General features: G+C 41.2%; 1 pseudogene across 1 annotated transcript; it reads left to right on the forward strand.

Annotated features, from left to right (window-relative positions):
• Positions 1-6,195: 6,195 nt before the first annotated feature.
• Positions 6,196-8,174, forward strand: LOC309828986 (sigma intracellular receptor 2-like; annotated as a pseudogene). Its single transcript has one exon. The product of its transcript is annotated as a sigma intracellular receptor 2-like (transcript).
• The last annotated feature ends 14,608 nt before the right edge of the window (positions 8,175-22,782 follow it).

A 22,782-nucleotide genomic window follows, 5' to 3' on the forward strand; every position in this document is an offset into this window, starting at 1 on the left:
AAAGAACTAAAGGTAGATATGAAGAAAGTCAAGTAAACAATGTGTAAACAAAATGGAACTATCAGAGATTTAAAAAACCTAAAGAGAAACCAAAAATATTCTGGAGCTGAAAAGCACAATAACTGCAATGGAAAATTCACTAGGCATATTCAAAGGCAGATATGAGCAGGCAAAAGAAAAAACTAATGAACATTAGGATATGACAGTGAAATTATTGAGACTGAAGAACAAAAAGGAAAAAGATTTAAAAAAGTGAACAGAGCCTAACAGACCTGTGGGACACCATCAAGTGGACATCATGAGACTCCAGAAGAAGGAGAGAAAGGGGCAGAGAAAATATTAGAAGACATAATGGCTGAAAAGTTCCTAAGTTTAGTGAAACACACAAATGTAAACATCCAAGAAGCTCAACAAATTTCAAGTAAGATTAATTCAAAGAGACCCAAACCAAGACACATTATAATCATACTTTCAAAAAGACAAAGATGGGGTTTCCCTTGTGGTTCAGTGGTTAAGAATCTGCCTGCCAATGCAGGGGACACGAGTTCAAGCCCTGGTCCAGGAAGATCCCACATGCTGTGGAGCAACTAAGCCCATGTGCCACAACTACTAAGCCTGTGTTCTAGGGCCCGTGTGCCACAACTACTGAGCCCACGTGCCACAGCTACTGAAGCCCATGTGCCTAGAGCCTGTGCTCTGCAACAAGAGAAGCCACTGCAATGAGAAGCCCGCACACTGCAATGAACAGTAGCTCCCGCTCACCACAACTAGAGAAAGCCCACGCGCAGCAACGAAGACCCAACGCAGCCAAAATAAATAAATAAATAAATAAAATAAATTTATAAAAATACATATATATTAGCAAGCCAAATTCAACAATTCATTTAAAGGATCATACACCATGATCAAATGGGATTTATCCCAGGGATGCAAGGATTTTCCAATATCCACAAATCAATCAGTGTGATACACCACATCAACAAATTGAAGAATAAAAACCATATGATCATCTCAATAGATGCAGAAAAAGCTTTTGACAAAATTCAATACTCATTTATGATAAAAACTCTCCAGAAAGTGGAGAGGGAACCTACCTCAACATCATAAAGGCCATATACGACAAACCGACAGCTAACATCATACTCAATGGTGAAAAGCTGAAAGCATTTCTCCTAAGATCAGGAAAAAGACAAGGATGTCCGCTCTCGCCACTTTTATTCAACATAGTTTTGGAAGTCCTAGCTATGGCAACCAGAGAAGAAAAAGAAATAAAAGGAATTCAAATTGGAAAAGAAGAAGTTAAACTGACTGCAGATGACATGATACTACACATAGGAAATCCTGAAGACACTACCAGAAAACTACTAGAGCTCATCAATGAATTTGGTAAAGTTGCAGGTTACAAAATTAATATGCAGAAATCTGTTGCATTTCTATACACTAACAACGAAAGATCAGAAAGAGAAATTCAAGAAAGAATCCCATTTACCATAGCATTAAAAATAATAAAATACCAAGGAATAAACCTTCCTAAGGAGACAAAAGACCTATACTCTGAAAAGTATAAGATGCTGATGAAAGAAATTGAAGACAACACAAACAGATGGAAAGATATACCATGATCTTGGATTGGAAGAATCAATATTGTGAAAATGACTATACTACCCCATGGCAATCTACAGATTCAATACAAACCCTATCAAATTACCAATGGCATTTTTCACAGAATTAGGACAAAAACATCTTAAAATTTGTATGGAGACACAAAAGACCCTGAATAGCCAAAGCAATCTTGAGAACGAAAAACAAAGCTGGAGGAATCAGGCTCCCTAGCTTCAGACTATACTACAAAGCTATAGTCATCAAAACAGTATGGTGCTGACACAAAAACAGAAATATAGATCAACAGAACAGGATAGAAAGCCCAGAAATAAACCCATGCACCTATGATCAATTAATCTACAACAAAGGAGTCAAGACTATACAATGGTGGAAAGTCTCTTCAATAAATGGTGCTGGGAAAACTGGACAGCTACATGTAAAAAAAAAAATGAAATTAGAACATTCTTTAACACCATACACAAAAATAAGCTCAAAGTGGATTAAAAAACTAAATGTGAGACTGGATACTATAAAACTCTTAGAGAAAACCATAGGCAGAACACTCTCTGACATAAATTGCAGCAATATCTTTTTTGATCTGTCTCCTAGAGTAATGGAAATAAAAACAAAAATAAACAAATAGGACCTAGTTAAACTTAAAAGTTTTTGCACAGCAAAGGAAACCACAAACAAAATGAAAAGACAACCAAGAGAATGGGAGAAAATATTTGCAAATGGTGTGACCAACAAGGGATTAGTCTCCAAAATTTACAAACAGCACATGTGGCTTAATATCATCAAAACAAACAACCCAATCAAAAAATGGACAGAAGACCTATATAGACATTTCTTCAAAGAAGACATAGAGATGGCCAAGAGACACGTGAAAAAATGTTCAATATCACTAATTGTTAGAGAAATGCAAATCAAAACTACAATGAGATATCACCTCACACCAGTCAAAATGGCTATCATCAGGACTTCCCTGGTGGTACAGTGGTTAAGAATCTGCCTGCCAATGCAGGGGCACAGGTATGAGCCCTGGTAAGGGAAGATCCCACATGCCATGGAGAAACTAGGCCCATGCTCCACAACTACTGAGCCTGCGTGCTGCAACTACTGAAGCCCACACACCTCGAGCCCGTGCTCTGCAACAAGAGAAGCCACCGCAATGAGAAGCCTGCGCACCGCAACGAAGAGTAGCCCCCACTCGCCGCAACTAGAGAAAAGCCCGCATGCAGCAACAAAGACCCAATGCAGACAAAAATACATATATAAATAAATACATACATAAATTTTTTAAAAAGGCTATCATCAAAAAATACATAAACCATAAATGCTGGAGAGGGTGTGGAGAGAAGGGAGCCCTCCTACACTGTTGGTGGAAATGTAAATTGGTACAGCCACTATGGAGAACAGTATGGAGGTTCCTTAAAAAACTAAAAACAGAGCTACAATATGATCCTGAAATCCCACTCCTAGGCATATATCTGGAGAAAAACATGGTAAAAAAGGATATATGCACCCCAATGTTCACTGCAGCACTGTTTACAATAGCCAAGAAACGGAAGCAACCTAAATGTCCATTGACAGAGGAACGGATAAAGAAGATGTGGTACATATATATAATGGAATGTTACTCAGCCATTAAAAGAATGAAATAATGCCATTTGCAGCAACATGATGGACCTAGAGACTGTCATACTGAGCGAAGTAAGTCAGACAGAGAAAGAGAAATACTACATGATATCACTTATATGCAGAATCTAAAAAGAAATGATACAAAACAGAAACAGACTCACAAACTTAGAGAAGGAACTTATGGTTACTGGGGGGAAGAGTGGGGGGAAGGGAGAGTTAGGGAGTTTGGGATTGACATGTACACACTGCTTTATTTAAAATGGATAACCAACAAGTACCTACTGTATTACACAGGCAACTCTGCTCAATATTATGTAACAACTTAAATGGGAAAAGAATTTGAAAAAGAATAGATACATGTATAACTGAAACACTTTGCTGTACACCTGAAACTACCACAACACTGTTAATCAACTATGCTCCAATATAAAATAAAAAGTTTAAAAGGGCTTCCCTGGTGGCGCAGTGGTTGAGAGTCTGCCTGCCGATGCAGGGGACACGGGTTCGTGCCCCGATCCAGGAGGATCCCACATGCCGCGGAGCGGCTGGGCCCGTGAGCCATGGTCGCTGATCCTGCGCATCCGGAGCCTGTGCTCCGCAACGGGAGAGGCCTGCGTACCGCAAAAAAAAAAAAAAGTTTAAAAAAAATTTTTAAAGGAAAAGATATATTGTGCTAATGGACTGGAAGGATTAATATTGTTAAAGTGACGATACTCCTTAAGGCAATCTACAAATTCAATGCAATCCCTATCAAAATATCAGTGGCATTTTCATAGAACTATAATAAATAATTCTAAAATTTGTATGGAAACACAAAAGATCCTGAGTGGCCAAAACAATCTTGAGAAAGAATAACAGAGCTGGAGGTATTATGCTCCCTGATTTTAAACTATACTACAAAGAGCTATTACAGTAATCAAAACAGTATGGTAATGGCACAAAAACGTAGATCAGTGGAACAGAATAGAGAGCCCAGATGAACCCACACTTACAAGGGCAATTAATCTATGACAAAGGAATCAAGAATATACAATGGGGAAAAGAGAGCTTCTTCAATAAATGCTGTTGGGAAACTGGACAGCTACATGCAAAATAATCACAATCAAACTGGAGGATGTGGAGACAAGGGAACCCTTGTGCACTGTTGGCAGGAATGTAAATTAGTGCAGCCACTATGGAAAACAGTATGGAGGTTCCTCAAAAAATTAAAAGTAGAACTAACATACAATCCAGCAATTACACTTCTGGGTATTTTTCCAAAGAAAATAAAAACAATAATTCAAAAAGACACATGTGCACCCCTATGTTCATTGCAACATTATTTACAACTGCCAAGATATGGAGCAACCTAAGTGTCTATCAATGGATAACTGGATAAAGAAGATGTGGGGTCTGTGTGTATGGAATATTTTATCAGCCATAAAAAAGACTGAAATCTTGCCATCTACAACAATATGGATGGGCCTAGAGATATTATGCCAAGTGAAATAAGTCAGACAGAGAAAGGCAAATATTGCACGGTTTCATTTACATGTGGAATCTAGAAAACAAAACAGATGAACAAATATAATACAACAGAAACAGAATCATAGATACAGAAATAAAAAGGTGCTTGCCAGAGGGGAGAGGGTGGGGGATGAGTGAAGATGAAGTTAGAAATCAAGTACAAAGAAAACTGGAAAGTACACAAAATTGTGGAAATTAATACACTTTAAAAAACAGGAGTCAAAAAATAAATCACAAGGGATATTAGAAATACCTAAAGATAAATGAAAATAAAACACAGCATACCAAAACTTATGAGACACAGCAAAAGTGGTACTAAGGGGAATTATTTTTTTTTTGGTCATGCCACACAGCTTGTGGGATCTTAGTTCCCCGACCAGGGATTGAACCAGGCCCTCAGCAGTGAAAGCGCTGAGTCCTAACCACTGGACCACAAGGGAATTCCCTAAGGGGAAATTTTTTAGCTATAAACACTTACACTAAGAACCAAGAAAGATCTCAAATCAACAACCTAACTTTATAATTTAAGTAACTAGAAAAAAAAACAAACTAAACGCAAAAGTAGCAGAAGAAAGGAAATAATAAAGATATGAGTAGATATGGATGAAGTGGAGAATAGAAAAGTAATACAGAAAATCAATGTTTTGATAAGTTAGTTCTTTGAAAATATCAAGAAATTTGCAAAACTTTAGCTAGATAGACTAAAAAAGAGAGAAGACTCAAGTTAGTAAAATCAGAAATTAAAGTGGGGAGATTACTACCAATTCTATAGAAATAAGAGACCACAATGAACTATTATATGCCAGCAGATTGGACAACCTAGAATAAATGGATAAATTTCTAGAAACATACAAGCTACCAAGACTGAATCAGGAAGAAATTGGAGCAGATCAATTACTAGCAAGGAGATTGAATCAGTGAGCAAAAATCTCCCAATGAAGAAAGGCCCAGGACCAGATGGCTTCACTGGTGAATTCTATCAAACATTTAAAGAAAAATTAACATCAATTCTTCTCAAACTCTTCTAAAAAATCAAAGAAGTGGGAATATTCCCAAACTCATTGTCAAACAAGACAATGGTGCCCACCCTCAGCACTCCTACTCAACACAGTATCGAAAGTCCCATCCAGAGCAATTAGGCAAGAAAAATAAGTAAAAGGCATCAGAATCAAAAAGGGGGACTTCCCTGGTGGCCCAGTGGCTAAAACTCCACACTCTCAATGCCGAGGGCCTGGGTTCGATCCCTGGTCAGGGAACTAGATCCCACATGCCGCAACTAAGAGTTTGCATGCCACAACTAAAAGATCCCACATGCCGCAACTAAAAGATCCTGCATGTGCAACTAAAGATCCTGTGTGCGGCAATAAAGATCCCACATGCTGCAACTAAGGCCCAGCACAGCAGAATGAATGAATAGGAAGGAAGGAAGGAAGGAAGGAAGGAGGGAGGGAGGGAGGGAGGGAGGGAGGGAGGGAGGGAGGGAGGGAAGGAAGGAAGGAAGGAAGGAAGGAAGGAAGGAAGGAAGGAAGGAAGGAAGGAAGGAAGGAAGGAAGGAAGGAAGGAAGGGGTTGGAAACTATAAAAAAAAAAAAGAGTCTCTGCTCCCGCTCTGCCCAACTGATGGATGAGGCGGCCTCTGGGTGCCTGGCATGGCCTGGAGTGGCTGCTGGGTCTCTAATTCCTCTCCTACATCCCCTTCACCCTGCTCGTGGACCTGAAGGCGGTGCTGCCGCCTGATCTCTGAGATCCCCGTGGAACTGAGAAACCTGCAGCAGTGGTAGACTGAGGAGTTCAAAGACCCCCTGCTACAGAACCCGCCGGTGTGGTTTAAGTCCTTCCTGTTTTGGGAGCTTGTGTTTCAGCTGCTCTTCTTTCCCACTGCAACATATGCCTTCTTCAAAGACGGCTGCAGGTGGATCCACACCCCTGCAATCATCTACTCGGTTCACACCATGACAACTCTGATTCTAATCCTCTCCACATTTCTACTCGAGGATTTCTCCAAAGCCAGTTGTTTCAGAGGACAAGGACCTAAGACTTTCCACGAGCGACTATTCCTTATATCTGTCTACACCCCCTACTTTCTCATCCCTCTCATACTTCTGCTTTTCATGTTGTGGAACCCCTACCACAAGTCTGAGGAGAAAAGAAAGAAAAAATGAGGAAAAATAACCCCGGGTCCAGTGGAGAGGTGACCACAGGGCAGTTTCCTGTTGGACCCATTACCAGGAAAATGCTAAGAACCCATGTTTTCAGTAGTATTTGAAACACACCAGCAGCGACACACACGACCAAGACACTGGCAGGAGGCCCATCAAACCCTCACCTTCCAAGGGTACTGGCACAAACAGACCAATCACCTGAGGATGAGCAGAGGGGTGTGGGCTAGGTTATGGGGAAATGGTGCCAAAGGCCTTACTGTGTGCCCAAGTGCCACTGCAGGATTACTAAAGGCAGGACCAGACCAGAAACTAGATAAACTTCCAAGCAACACGGCCTACTTGGCATGTTCCTGAGTCATGTGGCCCACAGTATACATGTGACTAACCCTTTGACTCATGATTCTCTACAGCATATCACTGGGATGTCTCAGGCCATTTTTAAGTTTGAAGTTATGCCTCTGTAATATTCATTAAAAATTGTTTTCTTGTCCCCACCCCTAGGTGGGGGTGAGCTATTCTGTAAGAGGTTTAAACTTAGTTTTCCTTAAGGTTCAACCTTGGCATGACTTTCAGTCAGAAATGGGTCCAATTGGAAGGGGTATTGTTTCTGTCTTAAACAGGTCATCCAGGAGAAGAGATTTTTTAAAGCCTCCTTGTTTATCCTCTTTCCAAGCCTTAGTCTTCTATTACCTTTTACACACCACCTAACGTAAGTTCCTTTACTCTGAGATCTGGTGTCTCAAACCTGAGCTGGAGGTGTGCCTCCTACTGGATAACTTCATCCTACCTAATAGTTTAATAATTCCTTCCTGTCTTGTTCAGTCAAAGGTAGCGGGTGAGGGGAGCTGGGCATGACAGGTCCAGTGTGTGCATATAGGGTCTCTTCACGTTAGTATTTGATATTCTGCTAGCTTTCTCTAAATTCATACTCAAGGCCAACTCAAAAACAAAAAAAAAAGACTTGTGAACACATGGAAAATGGTAGACGCTGGTCCTGGTTATTAGTTTCCCATTTTTGCCTGTTTTACTTACAAGCCCTAATGGTCTGATTGTTGGGAGGATCGTCTGACTCCTGTGTCTGTTCAAAATAAAGTAGGTGCTGACCAAAAAAAAAAGGGGGTGGGGGGCTTCCCTGGTTGCACAGTGGTTAAGGAGCTGCCTGCCAATGCAGGGGACATGGGTTCAAGCCCTGCTCCGGGAAGATCCCACATGCCGCAGAGCAACTAAGCCTTTGTGCCACAACTACTGAGCCTGCACTCTAGAGCCCGTGAGCTGCGCAACAAGAGAAACCACCGCAATGAGAAGCCTGTGCATCACAATGAAGAGTAGCCCCCGCTCACCACAACTAGAGAAAGCCCATGTACAGCAGCGAAGACCCAACACAGCCAAAAATAAATTAAATATAATAAAAAATTTTTAAAAAGCTTTAAAAAATATGCCCAATTTATTTAAAAAAGAAAAGGAAGAAATAAAATTGTCTCTATTTGTAGACGACATGATTTTATATACAGAAAACACTGAAGACTCCACCAGAAAACTGTTAGAACTAAGAAATAATGTCAGTAAAGTTGCACGACACAAGATTAACATTAAGAAATCAGTGGTGGGGACTTCGCTGGTGGTGCAGGGGTTAAGAATCCACCTGCCAGTGCAGGGGACAGGGGTTCGAGCTGGTCCGGGAAGATCCCACATGCCTCAAAGCAGCTAAGCCTATGTGCTACAACTACTGAGACTGTGCTCTAGAGCCTGCGAGCCACAACTACTGAACCCACGTGCCACAACTACTGAAGCCCGCACTCCTAGAGCCCATGTTCCACAATAAGAGAAGCCACCACAGTGCGAAGCCTGCACACCACAGCGAAGAGTAGCCCCTGCTCACTGCAACTAGAGAAAGCCCACGCACAGCAACAAAGACCCAACACAGCCAAAAAGAAATAAATAAAAATCAGTGGTGTTTCAGTACCCTAACAACGAATTATCTGAAAAAGAAATCAAGAAAATAATCCCATTTACAATAGCATCAAAAACAATAAATACTTGGGAATAAATTTAAGCAAGGAAATGAAAAACCTCTATGCTGAAAACTATAAGACGTTGATAAAAGAAACTAAAGAAGACACAAATAAATGGAAAGGCATGCCATGCCTCTGGATTGGAAGAATTAATACTGTTAAAACATCCATACTCCCCAAGCCAACTATTCAGTGCAATCTCTATCAATATTCCAATGGCATTTTTTAACAGAAGTAGAAATAATAATTATAAATTTTATATGGAACCACAAAAGACCCCAAAGAGCCAAAACCATCCTGACCAAGAAGAACAAAGCAGGAGGCATCATTCCTGATTTCAAGCTATATTATAAAGCTATAGTCATCAAAACAGTTTGGTGCTGGCATAAAAACAGCCACATATACCAATGGAATAGAATTGAGAGCCTATTTATTAGAAAATAAACCCATTCATACACAGTCAACTAGTATTTATTAAGGGAGCCAAAAATACTCAGTGGAGAAGACAGTCTCTTCAATACAACGATGGTGGGAAAATTGAACATTCACGCGTAAAAGAATAAAAGTAGACCCCTATCTCATACCACTCACAAAAATTAACTCAAAATGGATTAGAGACTTAAAATTTTAAGACCAAATGACAAATGCTGGAAAGGGTGTGGAGAAAAGGGAACCCTCCTACACTGTTGGTGGGAATGTAAGTTGGTGCAGCCATTATGGAGAACAGGATGGAGGTTCCTCAAAAAAAAATAAAAATAGAGTTGCCATATGATCCAGAAATCCCACTCCTGGGCATATATCTGGACAAAACTATAATTCAAAAAGACACATACACCCTTATGTTCACAGCAGCACTATTCACGATAGCCAAGACATGGAAATAACCTAAATGTCCATTGACAGAGGGATGGATAAAGAAGATGAGGTACCTATGAACAATGGAATACTACTCAGCCATAAAAGAAGAATGAAATAATGCCATTTGCAGCAACATGAATGTAACTAGAGATTATCATACTAAGTGAATTAAGTCAGAAAGAGAAAGACAAATACCATATAATATCACTCATATGCGGAATCTAAAATATGACACAAATGAACTTACCTAGGAAACAGAAACAGATTCACAGACATAGAGAACAGACCTGTACTTGCCAAGGGGAAAGGGGGTAAGGGAGGGATGGAGTGGGAGTTTGGGGTTAGCAGATGCAAACTATTATACATAGAATGGATAAACAACAAGGTCCTACTGTATAGCACAGGGGACTATATTTAATATCCTGTGATAAATCATAATGGAAAAGAATATTAAAAAGAATGTAGGGACTTCCCCTGTGGTCCAGTGGTAAAGAATTCACCTTCCAATGCAGGGGACATGGGTTCGATCCCTGGTTGGGAAACTAAGATCCCACATGCTGTGGGGCAACTAAGCCCACACATCACAACTAGAGAGAAAACCCACATGCTAAAACCAGAAAGAAGCCCGAGCAGTGCAATGAAGAGCCCACGCACCACAATGAAAAGGATCTCAAATGTCTCAACAGAGATCCCGCATGCCTCAACTAAGACTTGATACAGCCAAAAAAATTAATTAAATAAATAAATTAAATATTTTTAAAAATCAATTTTAAAAAATAAAAAGAATGTATATATATGTGTAACTGAATCACTTTGCTGTACAGCAGAAATTAACAGAATATTGTAAATCAACTATACTTCAATTAAAAAAAAGAAAAGGAATTTAAAACTTAAAAAAAAAGACTTAAATTGTAAGACTGAAAACCATAAATCTCTTAGAAGAAAATAGGAAAAAACTCCTCGACATAGGTCTTGGCAATGATTGTTTGGATGTGACACCTAAAACAAGTGAAATACATCAAAACAAACAAGTGAAACTACAAACTGAAAAGCTTCTGCACAACAAAAGAAACGATCAACAAAATAAAATGACACTACAGAATCGGGAAAAAAAATATCTGCAATTCATATATCTGATAAGGGACTAAATCTGAAATATACAAATAACTCACACAACTCAATAGCAAAACCAAAATAAAACAAATACAGTTGACCCTTGAGCAACATGGGCATTAGGGGCCTCAACTCTCCGAGCCATCAAAAATCCGAGTTTAGGGCTTCCCTGGTGGCGCAGTGGTTGAGAGTCCGCCTGCCGATGCAGGGGACAAGGGTTCGTGCCCCGGTCCGGGAAGATCCCACATGCCGCAGAGCGACTAGGCCCGTGAGCCATGGCCGCTGAGCCTGCGCGTCCGGAGCCTGTGCTCCGCAACGGGAGAGGCCACAACAGTGAGAGGCCCGCACACCGTAAAAAAAAAAAAAAAAAAAAAAAAATCCGAGTTTAACTTTATAGTTGGCGCTCCTTCTCCTCAGTTCCACATTCAAGGATTCAACCAACCACAGATTATGCAGCACTGTATTTACCATTGACAAAAACCCACGCATAAGTGGACATTTATAGTTCAAACCCGTGTTGTTCAAGGGTCATTATAATCCAATTAAAAAATGGACAAAGGACATGAATTAACATTTTTCCAAAGAAGATATAAAAATGGCCAACAGGTACAGGAAAAGGTACTCAACATCACTAACCATCAGGGAAATGCAAATCAAAACAACAAGATATCACTTTATACCTGGTAGAATGGCTATCATCAAAAAGACAAAGACAACAAATGCTGGCAAGGATGTGGAGAAAAGGAACCCTTGTGCACTGCCGGTGGCATGGTAAATTGGTACAGCTATTATGGAAAAAAATATGGAGGTTGCCCAAAAAATTAAAAATAGAAATACTATATGATTCAGCTATACTATTTCTGGGAATATATACAAAGGAAATGAAATACTATGTCACAGAGATATCTGCACCCCCATGTTCACTGCAGCATTATTTACAATAGCCAAGACATGTATACAACCTAAGTGTCCATCAACAGATGAATGGATAAAGAAGTAGTGGTATATACACAGTGGAATATTATTCAGCCATAAAAAGGAAGGAAATCTTGGGCTTCCCTGGTGGTGCAGTGGTTGGGAGTCCGCCTGCCGATGCAGGGGACACAGGTTCGTGCTCCGGTCCAGAAAGATCCCACATGCCACGGAGCGGCTGGGCCCGTGAGCCATGGCTGCTGAGCCTGCGCATCCAGAGCCTGTGCTCCGCAACGGGAGAGGCCGCAACAGTGAGAGGCCCGCGTACTGCAAAAAAAAAAAAAAAAAAGGAAGCAAATCTTGAGATTTGCAACAACATGGATGGACCTTGAGGGCATTATGCTAAGTGAAATAAGTCAGTCAGAGAAAGACAAATACTGTATAATCTCACTTACATGTGGAATCTTTAAAAAAAAAAAAAATCCATAGAGAAAAGATCAGATTTGTGGTTACCAGAGGTTGGGTGTGGGGGAATTGGATGAAAGTGGTCAAAAGGTACAAACTCCCAGTTATAAGATAAATCAGTACTGGGGATGTAATGTACAACTTGATGACTACAGTTAACACTGCTTTATAGTATGTGTGGAAATTTTTAAAAGAGTAGATCATCACAAGGAAAAACCATTTTTTCCTTTTCTTTAAATCTGTATGGATGAAAGACATTAACCTTATTATGGTAATCATTTCACAAGATGTGACAGTCAGTGCTGTACACTTTAAACTTACATAGTGCTGTATGTCGATTATATTTCAATAAAACTGTATGTCGATTACATTTCAATAAAACTGTCAATTATATTTTCAATAAAAAGTATTTATTTCAATAAAAGAAATAAATAATTTTATTTATTTCTTGAAATAAAATTTCAAGAAAAATTGAGAAAAAGACACTATCCACAGAGTAAAAAGGCAACCCACAGAATGGGAGAATGTATTTGTAAATCATGTATCTGATAAGGAATTAATATCCAGAATATATGAAGAACTCCTAAACTCAACAACAAGAAAATAACTGATTCAAAAATGGGCAAAGGGGGCTTCCCTGGTGGCACAGTGGTTGAGAGTCCGCCTGCCGATGCAGGAGACGCGGGTTCGTGCCCCGGTCCGGGAAGATCCCACATGCCGCGGAGCGGCTGGGCCCGTGAGCCATGGCCGCTGGACCTGTGTGTCTGGAGCCTGTGCTCTGCAATGAGAGAGGCCACAACAATGAGAGGCCCGAGTACCAAAAAAAAAAAAAAAAAAAAGGACAAAGGACTTGAATAAACATTTCTACATAGATGATACACAAATGGCCAAGAAACACATGAAAATGTGCTCAACATCGCTAATCAGAATTAAATGTAAATCAAAACTACAATGAGATGTCACCTTACATCCACTGTGATGGCTACTATCAAATAAACAGAGAACAAGTGCCGGAAAGGACATGGAGAAATTGGAAACCTTGTGCACTACTGGTGGGAATGTAAAAGCTACAGCCACTGTGGAAAACCGTGTGGCAGTTCCTCAAAAAATTAAAGGTAGGATTACCATATGATCTAGCAATCCCACTACTGCGTGTATACCCAAAAGAACTGAAAGCAGGTTTTTAAGAGATATTTTTACACCCATGTTCACAGCAGCATTACTCACAATAGCTAAAACATGGAAGTAACCCAAGTGTTCATCACTAAATGAATGGATAGGCAAAACGCAGTATATGCATATAAAGGAATTTTTTTTTTTTTTTGACTGTGCTTCGCAGCTGGCGGGATCTTAGTTCCCCAACCAGGGATTGAACCCGGGCCCCCAGCAGTGCAAGTGCAGAGTCCTAACCACTGGACCACCAGAGAATTCCCCATATAATAGAATATTATTCAGCCTTAAAAAGGAAAGAAATTCTGACACATTCGACTATGTGGTTGAACCTTGAGGACATTATGCTAAATGAACTAAGCCAGTCACAAAAAGACAAATACTGTTTGATTCCACTTATGTGACATATCTAGAGTAGTCAAAATCATAAGGATACAAATTGTATGGTGGTTACCAGGGGTTGGGACGAGCAGAGAATGGGCAGATGTTGGTTAATGGGCATAAAGTTTCAGATTTGCAAGATGAAAAGATTTATGGGGATGGATGGTAGTGATGGCTGCACAACAATGTGAATGTATTTAAGACCATTAAACTTTACATGTTAAAATGGGTAAGATGGCAAATTTTACGAGTATTCTAACACAATAAAAGAAATGTGGGACTTCCCTGGTGGCACAGTGGTTAAGAATCCTCCTGCCAATGCAAGAGACACGGGTTTGATTCCTGGTCCGGGAAGATCCCATGTGCCGTGAAGCAACTAAGCCCATGCGCCATAACTACTGAGCCCGTGCACCACAACTACTGAAGCCCGCATACCCTAGAGCCCGCATGCCGCAACTACTGAACCCACATGCCACGACTACTGAAGCCCATGCACTCTAGGGCCTGCATGCCACAGCTACTGAGCCCATGTGCTGCTACTATTGAAGCCCGCATGCCTAGAGCCTGTGCTCCTAAACAAGAGAAGCCACTATAAAGAGAAGCCCATGCACCACAACGAAGAGTAGCCCCTGCTCGCCGCAACTAGAGAAAGTCCGCACACAGCAACGACGACCCAATACAGCCAAAAAAAAAAAAAAAATCTGAAGTGGAATGTTTTCCTTAGAAGTACTTCTAGGACCACCCTCTTAGTCAGCAACCAGCAAGCCCCCAAATGTTTATGGCCCATCTGGGTACCACTGTTCTATATGCAGGGGATCCTGAGAGAAGGACAGGGCCCTTGTGCTCAAGCAGCTCACAGACAAGTAGGAAAGGAAGCAAGGAGATGGTTGGACCACTGCAGAGCATCTGTCGCCTGCTATTCAGACCTACAAAACCTGGAGAACAGAGCAGGAAACCTAATTCTGCCTCCTCAGTGTCCTGCTCGTACAGTGTCCCAGACAGGGCCCACCCCACAGCCAACGTCCAGACCCACTACATGCACATGGCCCTTCTGCAACAGCATCTGATGTAGGTTCCTGCCCTGATGCAGACCCTGCCCTGGGCCCAGTCTGGGTAAGTTTCTCCTGGTGGCAGAATCTTAACTTCCTCCTTGGAGCAGTACCTCCCTCTTTAAAGGAGCTCCAGGCAGAAGTCTGGGGAGTCGGGGGGGGCTGTTTTTCAGTGATTCACCCACTAGACTGCAGCTACAAAATCCCCGGAAGTTCCCTTTAGTTAACAAAGCAACTGGACGGATACACCATGCCTAACCTCGTTTACTGCATAGCTACTAGAAAGTATTGAGTTTCAAAGAAACAAGTTTGATGCTTAATTAGAACTACCTCCTGCCCTTATGAATGTAAATTGGTACAGCCACTATGGAGAACAGTATGGAGGTTCCTTAAGAAACTAAAAATAGAGCTACCATATGATCCAGCAATCCCACACCTGAGCATATATCCAGAGAAAAACATGGTTCAAAAGGATACATGCACTCCAATGTTCATTGCAACGCTGTGTACAATAGTCAAGACATAGAAGCAACCTAAATGTCCATTGACAGAGGAATGGATAAAGAAGATGTGGTACACATATACAATGGAATACTACTCAGCCATTAAAAAGAATGAAATAATGCCATTTGCAGCAACATGGGTGGACCTGGAGATTATCATACTAAGTGAAGTAAGTCAGACAGAAAAAGACAAATATCATATGATACCACTTATATGCAGAATATAAAAAGGTGATATAAATGAACTTATTTACAAAGCAGAAACAGAGTCACAGACTTAGAGAATGAACTTACGGTTACCGGGGGGAAGGGTCGGGGAGAAGGATAGACTGGGAGTTTGGGATTGAGATGTACACACTGCTATATTTAAAATACATAACTAATAAGGACCTACTGTATAGCACAAGGAACTCTGCTCAATATTCTGTAATAACCTAAATGGGAAAAGAATTTGGAAAAGAATAGACACATGTACATGTATAACTGAATCACTTTGCTGTACACCTGAAACTAATACAACACTGTTAATCAACTACATTCCAATATAAAATAAAAATTTTTTAAAAACAACATAAAAGGGGGAACAAAGAACTACCCCTCTTAGAGGGGCATCAGTTCCCAATATTGAGGGGAGACCCACCCCCTTGCTGCTGACCTGGCCTCGCTGCAGACAGCACTGCTCTGTTGGAGGGGGCTGTTGAATCCCTCTCCCCTCTCTCCTCAGCACAGTTTCTGGAAGGGTGTCTAAGCTTCCTCTGAGCCCAGCTGTGGCTTATTAACAGGGGCAGATGGTAATAAGACTTTAACGTGAAGCATGCACTCTTCAGTTGTTATCAAACATGACAGCAAATAAACCAAGTGCCACCTTCAGGCTGTGAATCTGGGCCTCAAGAACCAAGTTTTGTGGGACGACCCAAGTTGGCTGTATGACGGCCGGGACCAGATTTCCTGTGGACAGTGCTACACACCTCTGTGCTGCGATTTCACCATCCCGACTCCAAAATGATGCTCCCCCAGAAGGTCCTCGACAGGGCTTCGAAATCTGAGGAGCCCCGAGGCCAAGTGGCAAGAGCATGGGATCAGGTCCAGCTCTGTGTTGAAAGGAAGTGATTTTGGTCAAGTCACCTCTTCCCTCTTGAGACTTCAATTTCCTCACATGTAAAACAGCTAATATTTATTTAACTTTTCACATTTTAATTGTGGTTAAAAAAACCCATAAAATTTATCATCTTACTCATTTTTAAATGTATAGTTCAACAGTGTCAAGCATTTTTCCACTGTTGTGCAACCAATCTCCAGAACTTCTTCATTGTGCAAAACTGCAACTCTATACCCACCAACCCAATTCCCCATTCTCCCCTCCTCCCCATCCCCTGGCAACCACCATTCTACTTTCTATTTCTATAAATTTGACTACTGTAGATTCCCTCATATAAGTAGGATCATGCAGTATTTGTCTCTTTGTGATTGGTTTATTTCACTTAGAAAAATGTCCTCAAGGTTCATCCATGTTGTAGCATTATGTCAGAATTTCCTCCCTTTTTAAGGCTGAATAATATTCCTTTGTATGTATATACCATATTTTGTTTATCCATTCAACCACTGATGGACACTTGGATTGCTTCCACCTTTTGGCTATTGTGAGTAATGCTGCTGTGAACACAAGGGTACAAATATCTCTTTGAGATCCTTCTTTCAGTTCCTTTGGACATAGACCCAGAAGTGAGGTTGCTGGATCATAGGATGATTCTAATTTTTGAAGAACCACCATAGTGTTTTCCATGGAGGCTGCACAATTTTACATTCCCACCAACAGTGAACAAGGGTTCCAATTTCTCTACATCAGGGGTCCCCAACCCTCAGGCCACGGACCGCTACTGGTCCGTGGCCTGTTAGGAACCAGACCGCAGAGTAGGAGGTGAGTGGCGGGCGAGCGAGTGAAGCTTCATCTGTATTTACAGCCGCTCCCCGTGGCTCGCATTACCGCCTGAGCTCCGCCTCCTGTCAGGTCAGCGGCGGCATTAGATTCTCAGAGGGGCGCGAACCCTACTGTGAACTGCGCATGCGAGGGATCGAGGTTGAGCGCTCCTTATGAGAATCTAATGCCTGATGATCTGAGGTGGAGCTGAGGCAGTGATGCTAGCGCTGGGGAGCGGCTGCAAATACAGACTATCATTAGCAGAGAGGTTTGACTGCACAGAGACCATAATAAATCAGTTGCTTGCAGACTCATATCAAAAGCCTATCAGGGAGTGGCAAGGGACAATTAAGCTGCATCTGGTGGCAAGCTTTAAGTCAGAACCCGACACTTATTTTAGTCTGCGTGTGGCCCACCCATTATTTTATTTACCACTTCTGTCCGTGCCTTTTTCCCGCACTGCACACTTGTCTCAGTCACAGTTTTGGTAAGCCCACAAGCTAACCCTAGCCAAAATGAGTAAAAAACAAATGTCACTGGAGAGCATCTTTGAAAAGGGGGAAAGACCCAATGATGAGACAGCAGAAGACTCCAAGACCGCCAACAAAAAGAAAGCTTCATTTAAAAGAAAATACCAAGAGTCCTACTTAAATTATGGGTTCATTGCGACAGGTGAATCACATTCTCCAAGCCCGCTTTGTATGATATGTGGTGACCAGCTATCCAACGAAGCCATGAAACCTTCAAAACTGCTTTGCCACATGGAGACCAAGCACCCTGCATTAAAAGACAAGCCTTTGGAGTTTTTCAGAAGAAAAAAAACGTGAACACGAAGAACAGAAGCAATTATTGAAGGCCACGACTTCATCAAATGTGTCTGCACTGAGAGCATGATTCTAAGTGGCTAACTGCCTTGCTAAAGCTAAGAGGCCCTTTACTATTGGTGAAGAGCTGATCCCACCTGCTGCTAAGGACATTTGTTGTGAACTTTTAGGAGAGGCTGCAGTTTGAAAGGTGCCACGTGTTCCCCTTTCGGCTAGCACCATAACTACACGAATTGATGAAATAGCAGAGGATATCGAGGCACAATTGTTAGAGAGGATTAATGAGTCACTGTGGTACGTGATTCAGGTTGACGAGTCTACTGATGTTGACAACAAGGCAACAATGCTTGTTTCCGTGTGATATATTTTTCAGGAGGACGTGCATGAGGATATGTTATGTGTACTTTTGTTGCCAACCAACACCACAGCTGCAGATTTATTCAAGTCTTTGAATGATTACACATCAGGAAAACTGAACTGGTCATTTTGTGTCAGTATATGCACGGACGGAGCGGCTGCCATGACTGGATGGCTTTCTGGTTTCACCACTCCAGTCAAAGAGGTCGCTTCTGAATGTGAGTCTATGCACTGTGTCATCCATAGAGAAATGCTGGCTAGCCGAAAAATGTCACCAGAACTTAACAACGTTTTACAGGATGTGATTAAAATCATCAACCACATTAAAGTACATGCCCTTAACTCACATCTGTTCACGCAGCTCTGTGAGGAGATGGGTGCAGAGCACACACGTCTTCTCTTATACACAGAAGTGAGATGGCTTTCTAAAGGGAGGTCACTGGCCAGAGTTTCTGAGTTACGAGAGCCACTCCAGAGATTTCTTTTATTTTTTTTAAAGATCTTATATATTTAGACTGCTCCGGGTCTTAGTTGTGGCATGCGGGCTTCTTAGTTGCGGCATGCATGCGGGATCTAGTTCCCCAACCAGGGATCGAACACAGACCCCCTGTACTGGAAGAGTGGAGTCTTACCCACTGGACCACCAGGGAAGTCCCACCCAGAGATTTCTTTTAGAAAAATAGTCACCACTGGCAGCACATTTCAGTGACACAGAATGGGTCGCAAAACTTGCTTACTTGTGTGACATATTCAACCTGCTCAGTGAATTCAATCTGTCACTTCAGGGGAGAACGACAACTGTGTTCAAGTCGGCAGATAAAGTGGCTGCATTCAAAGCCAAACTGGAATTATGGGGGCGACGAGTGAACATTGGGATTTTTGACATGTTTCAAACATTAGCAGAGATTTTGAAAGAGACTGAGCCAGGGCCTTCTTTCTCCCAGCTGGTGCACGATCACCTATCTCAGCTTTCAAAAGAGCTTGAGCATTACTTCTCAACCACAAAAGACTCCCGAACTGGGGAGGAATGGATCCGTGACCCATTTGTGAATAAGCCAGGTGAATCGACTTTGTCCATGCTAGAAGACGATCAACTGCTTGAGATCTCAAATGACAGTGGCCTTAAAGGTATGTTTGAGACAACTTCAAATCTCCATACATTCTGGATTAAAGTCAAGGTGGAATATCCTGAGATTACCACAGAAGCACTGAAAAGCCTGCTTCCATTTCCAACATCCTGTCTTTGTGAAGCAGGGTTTTCTGCAATGACAGCGACCAAAACGAGATTATGGAGTAGACTGGACCTAAGCAACACACGTCGGGTGTCACTGTCTCCCATCACCCCCAGATGGGACCATCCAGTTGCAGGAAAACAAGCTCAGGGCTCCTACTGATTCTGCATTATGATGAGTTGTATAATTATTTCATTATATATTATAATGTAATAATAATAGAAATAAAGTGCACAGTAAATGCAATGCGCTTGAATCATCCCGAAACCACCCCCCTCCCCCATCCATGGAAAAACTGTCTTCCACAAAACCGGTCCCTGGTGCCAAAAAGGTTGGGGACCACTGCTTTACATCCTCACCAACACTTGCTATTCTCTGGTTTTTTTTGATTAGCAGCCATCCTTATGGTTATGAGGTGATATTTCATTGTGGTTTTGACTTGCATTTCCCTAATGTTTAGTGATGTTGAGCATCTTTTCATATGCTCGTTGGCCTTTTGTATATCATCACTGGAGAAATGTCTATTCAAGTCCTTTCCGTATTTTTTATTCTGGTTATTTGGGTTTTTTTGCTGTTGAGTAATAATAGCTTACATTTATTTAGCTCACATTATAGTGTAGAAACTACACTCAGGACCAAAATAAGACAGGCAGTACCCTGGCAGGCTAACGCTCTGGTGTCATTTCAAACTCATAGTCTTTTTTTTTGAAGTATAGTTGATTTACAACATTGTGTTAGTTTCAAGTATACAGCAAAGTGATTCAAGTTATATTTTCTTTTTATTTTCCATTACAGGTTAGTACAAGATATTGCATATTATTCCTTATGTTATAGAGTAAATCCTTGTTGCTTATCTATTTAATATATAGTGGTTTGTTCATCCCATACTCCTAATTTATCCCTCCCCCTCTTTTCCCCTTTGGTAACCATAAGTTTGTTTTCTATGTCTGTGAGTCTATTTCTGTTTTGTAAATAGATTCATTTGTATTGTTTTTTAGATTCCACATATAAGTGATATCATATTTGTCTTTCTCTGATTTACTTCACTTAGTATGATATTTTCTAGGTCCATCCATATTGCTGCAAATGGCAATATTTCATGCTTTCTTATGGCTGAGTAATATTCCATTGTGTATATATACCACATCTTCTTTATCCACCCACTTATGGACACTTAGGTTGCTTCCATGTCTTGTCCATAGTAAACAGTGCTGCTATGAACACTGGGGTGCATGTACCTTTTCCAATTAGAGTTCAAATCCATAGTCTTTAAATATTTGCTAAAAATTTACTTGGAGGGAAGAGGAACAAGGAGAAACTGATTTCCTGTTATTAAAACATATATATGGATGCAGCATTATTCACAATAGTCAAGACATGGAAACAACCTAAGTGTCCACTGATGAATGAATAAAGAAGATGTGGTGTATATATACAATGGAATATTATTCAGCCATGAGAGAGAAAGATATCCTGCCATTTATGACATGGATGGACCTTGAGGGCATTATACTAAGTGAGATAAATCAGACAGAGGAAAACAAATATTCTATGATACAACTCACACACGGAATCTAAAAAAGACAAACACATAGAAACAGAGTGGCAATTACCAGGGGCTGTGAGGTGGGGGAAATGGGGAGATGTTGTTAAAGGATACAGATTTGCAACTAGAAGAGAAGTAAGTTCTGGAAATCTAATGCACAGCATAGTGTTTACAGTCAACAACACTGTATTATAAACGTCAAGGTTGCTAAGGGCCTAGATCTTAAATGTCCTCACCACAGAAAATAATTATGTGCCAATAGAGGTGCTAGCCAGTGCTAGTGGTAATTCTAATGCAATATGTAAATGTTTCAAATCAACATGCTGTACACCTTAAACTTACACAATGTTATAAATCAACTATATCTCAATTTTTTTTTAAATATGTAGAAACAGATCCACTAATTCACCCCTACTGGCCACAGTCTGAACAAAAAGATTTTGGTTTGGTTCTTTTTGTTTGTTTTATAAAATCGTTCCAACTTTTCTGAAATTCTTGTTCTCCCTTCAGTTTTTGTCTTGATCTTCCAAACCAGATAAATTCTTGGGAGGCATATTAAAGGGCTTAGGATTTTGATAATGAAATGAATCGCTCCTTCCCAATAAACAGCATCAAGCCAAGCATTACTCAGTCTTGCAGTTGCAGCTGAGTGCCCTGCCAGCTTTCAGCTGATGGAGACAGAGACTCCGTACAAGTGCTGGAAAATTCTCACAAGATAGGTGGGTGCTAGCAAGCAAAGCTTTCCATCTCCTCTTGTGGGTGCTGGATCAATTTGCATTTCAAGTTATATAAGGAGACGTCTGTAGAGACCTGAGTGGCCTGACAGATACTGCTGATCTACCGAAGTGATTTTTTAATTAGGAAATGTTTGTAAGATACACATAAGTGTAGAAAGTAATGATACCCATGTACTCATCACTAAGCATAAACAGGTGGTGACAGTTTTTTCATTTTTAAGAAATAAAATGTTTCAGGGGAATTCCCTGGCTGTCCAGTAGTTAGTACTCCTTGCTTCCACAGCAAGGGGCACAGGTTCCATCCCTGGTCAGGGAACTAAGATCCCGCAAGCTGAACAGCGAAGGAAGGAAGGGAGGGAAATGTTTCAGATACAACTGAAGTTCCACATCTTTTCCCTGACCGTCCCTCCTCAGAGGTACCTATTATCCTGGAGTTAGTGCATGTCATTCCAGTGAATGATTTTGTTTTCACTGTGTACTTATCTACAAACAACCTAGGCTATTGCTTTGGGTGTTTGTAAGTTTCACACAAATGATAGCTATGTGGCCATCTGTCACTATTTTGGCTGCTCAGTGTCTGAGGCCCCTTCCCAGGAGGAGGAAGAGTCCCTTCACCATGAGAGCTAAAAGGCCAGCGGGCTGCCCTCCCAGCTTGGGACAGGCCTGTGACCACACAAGGGTCTGCAATCAGACCACAGCCCCTGGCAGCAATGGCAGTGCTGACCAAAGGGCCTGGGGCTCGGCTGTAGCCACACAATTTGGTCCTGGATCTCAGTCCTTCAGCTCTCCTGCTGA

Source organism: Grampus griseus (genome assembly GCF_964374135.1).
Source record: "Grampus griseus genome assembly, chromosome: 10".
NCBI lineage: Eukaryota > Metazoa > Chordata > Mammalia > Artiodactyla > Delphinidae > Grampus > Grampus griseus.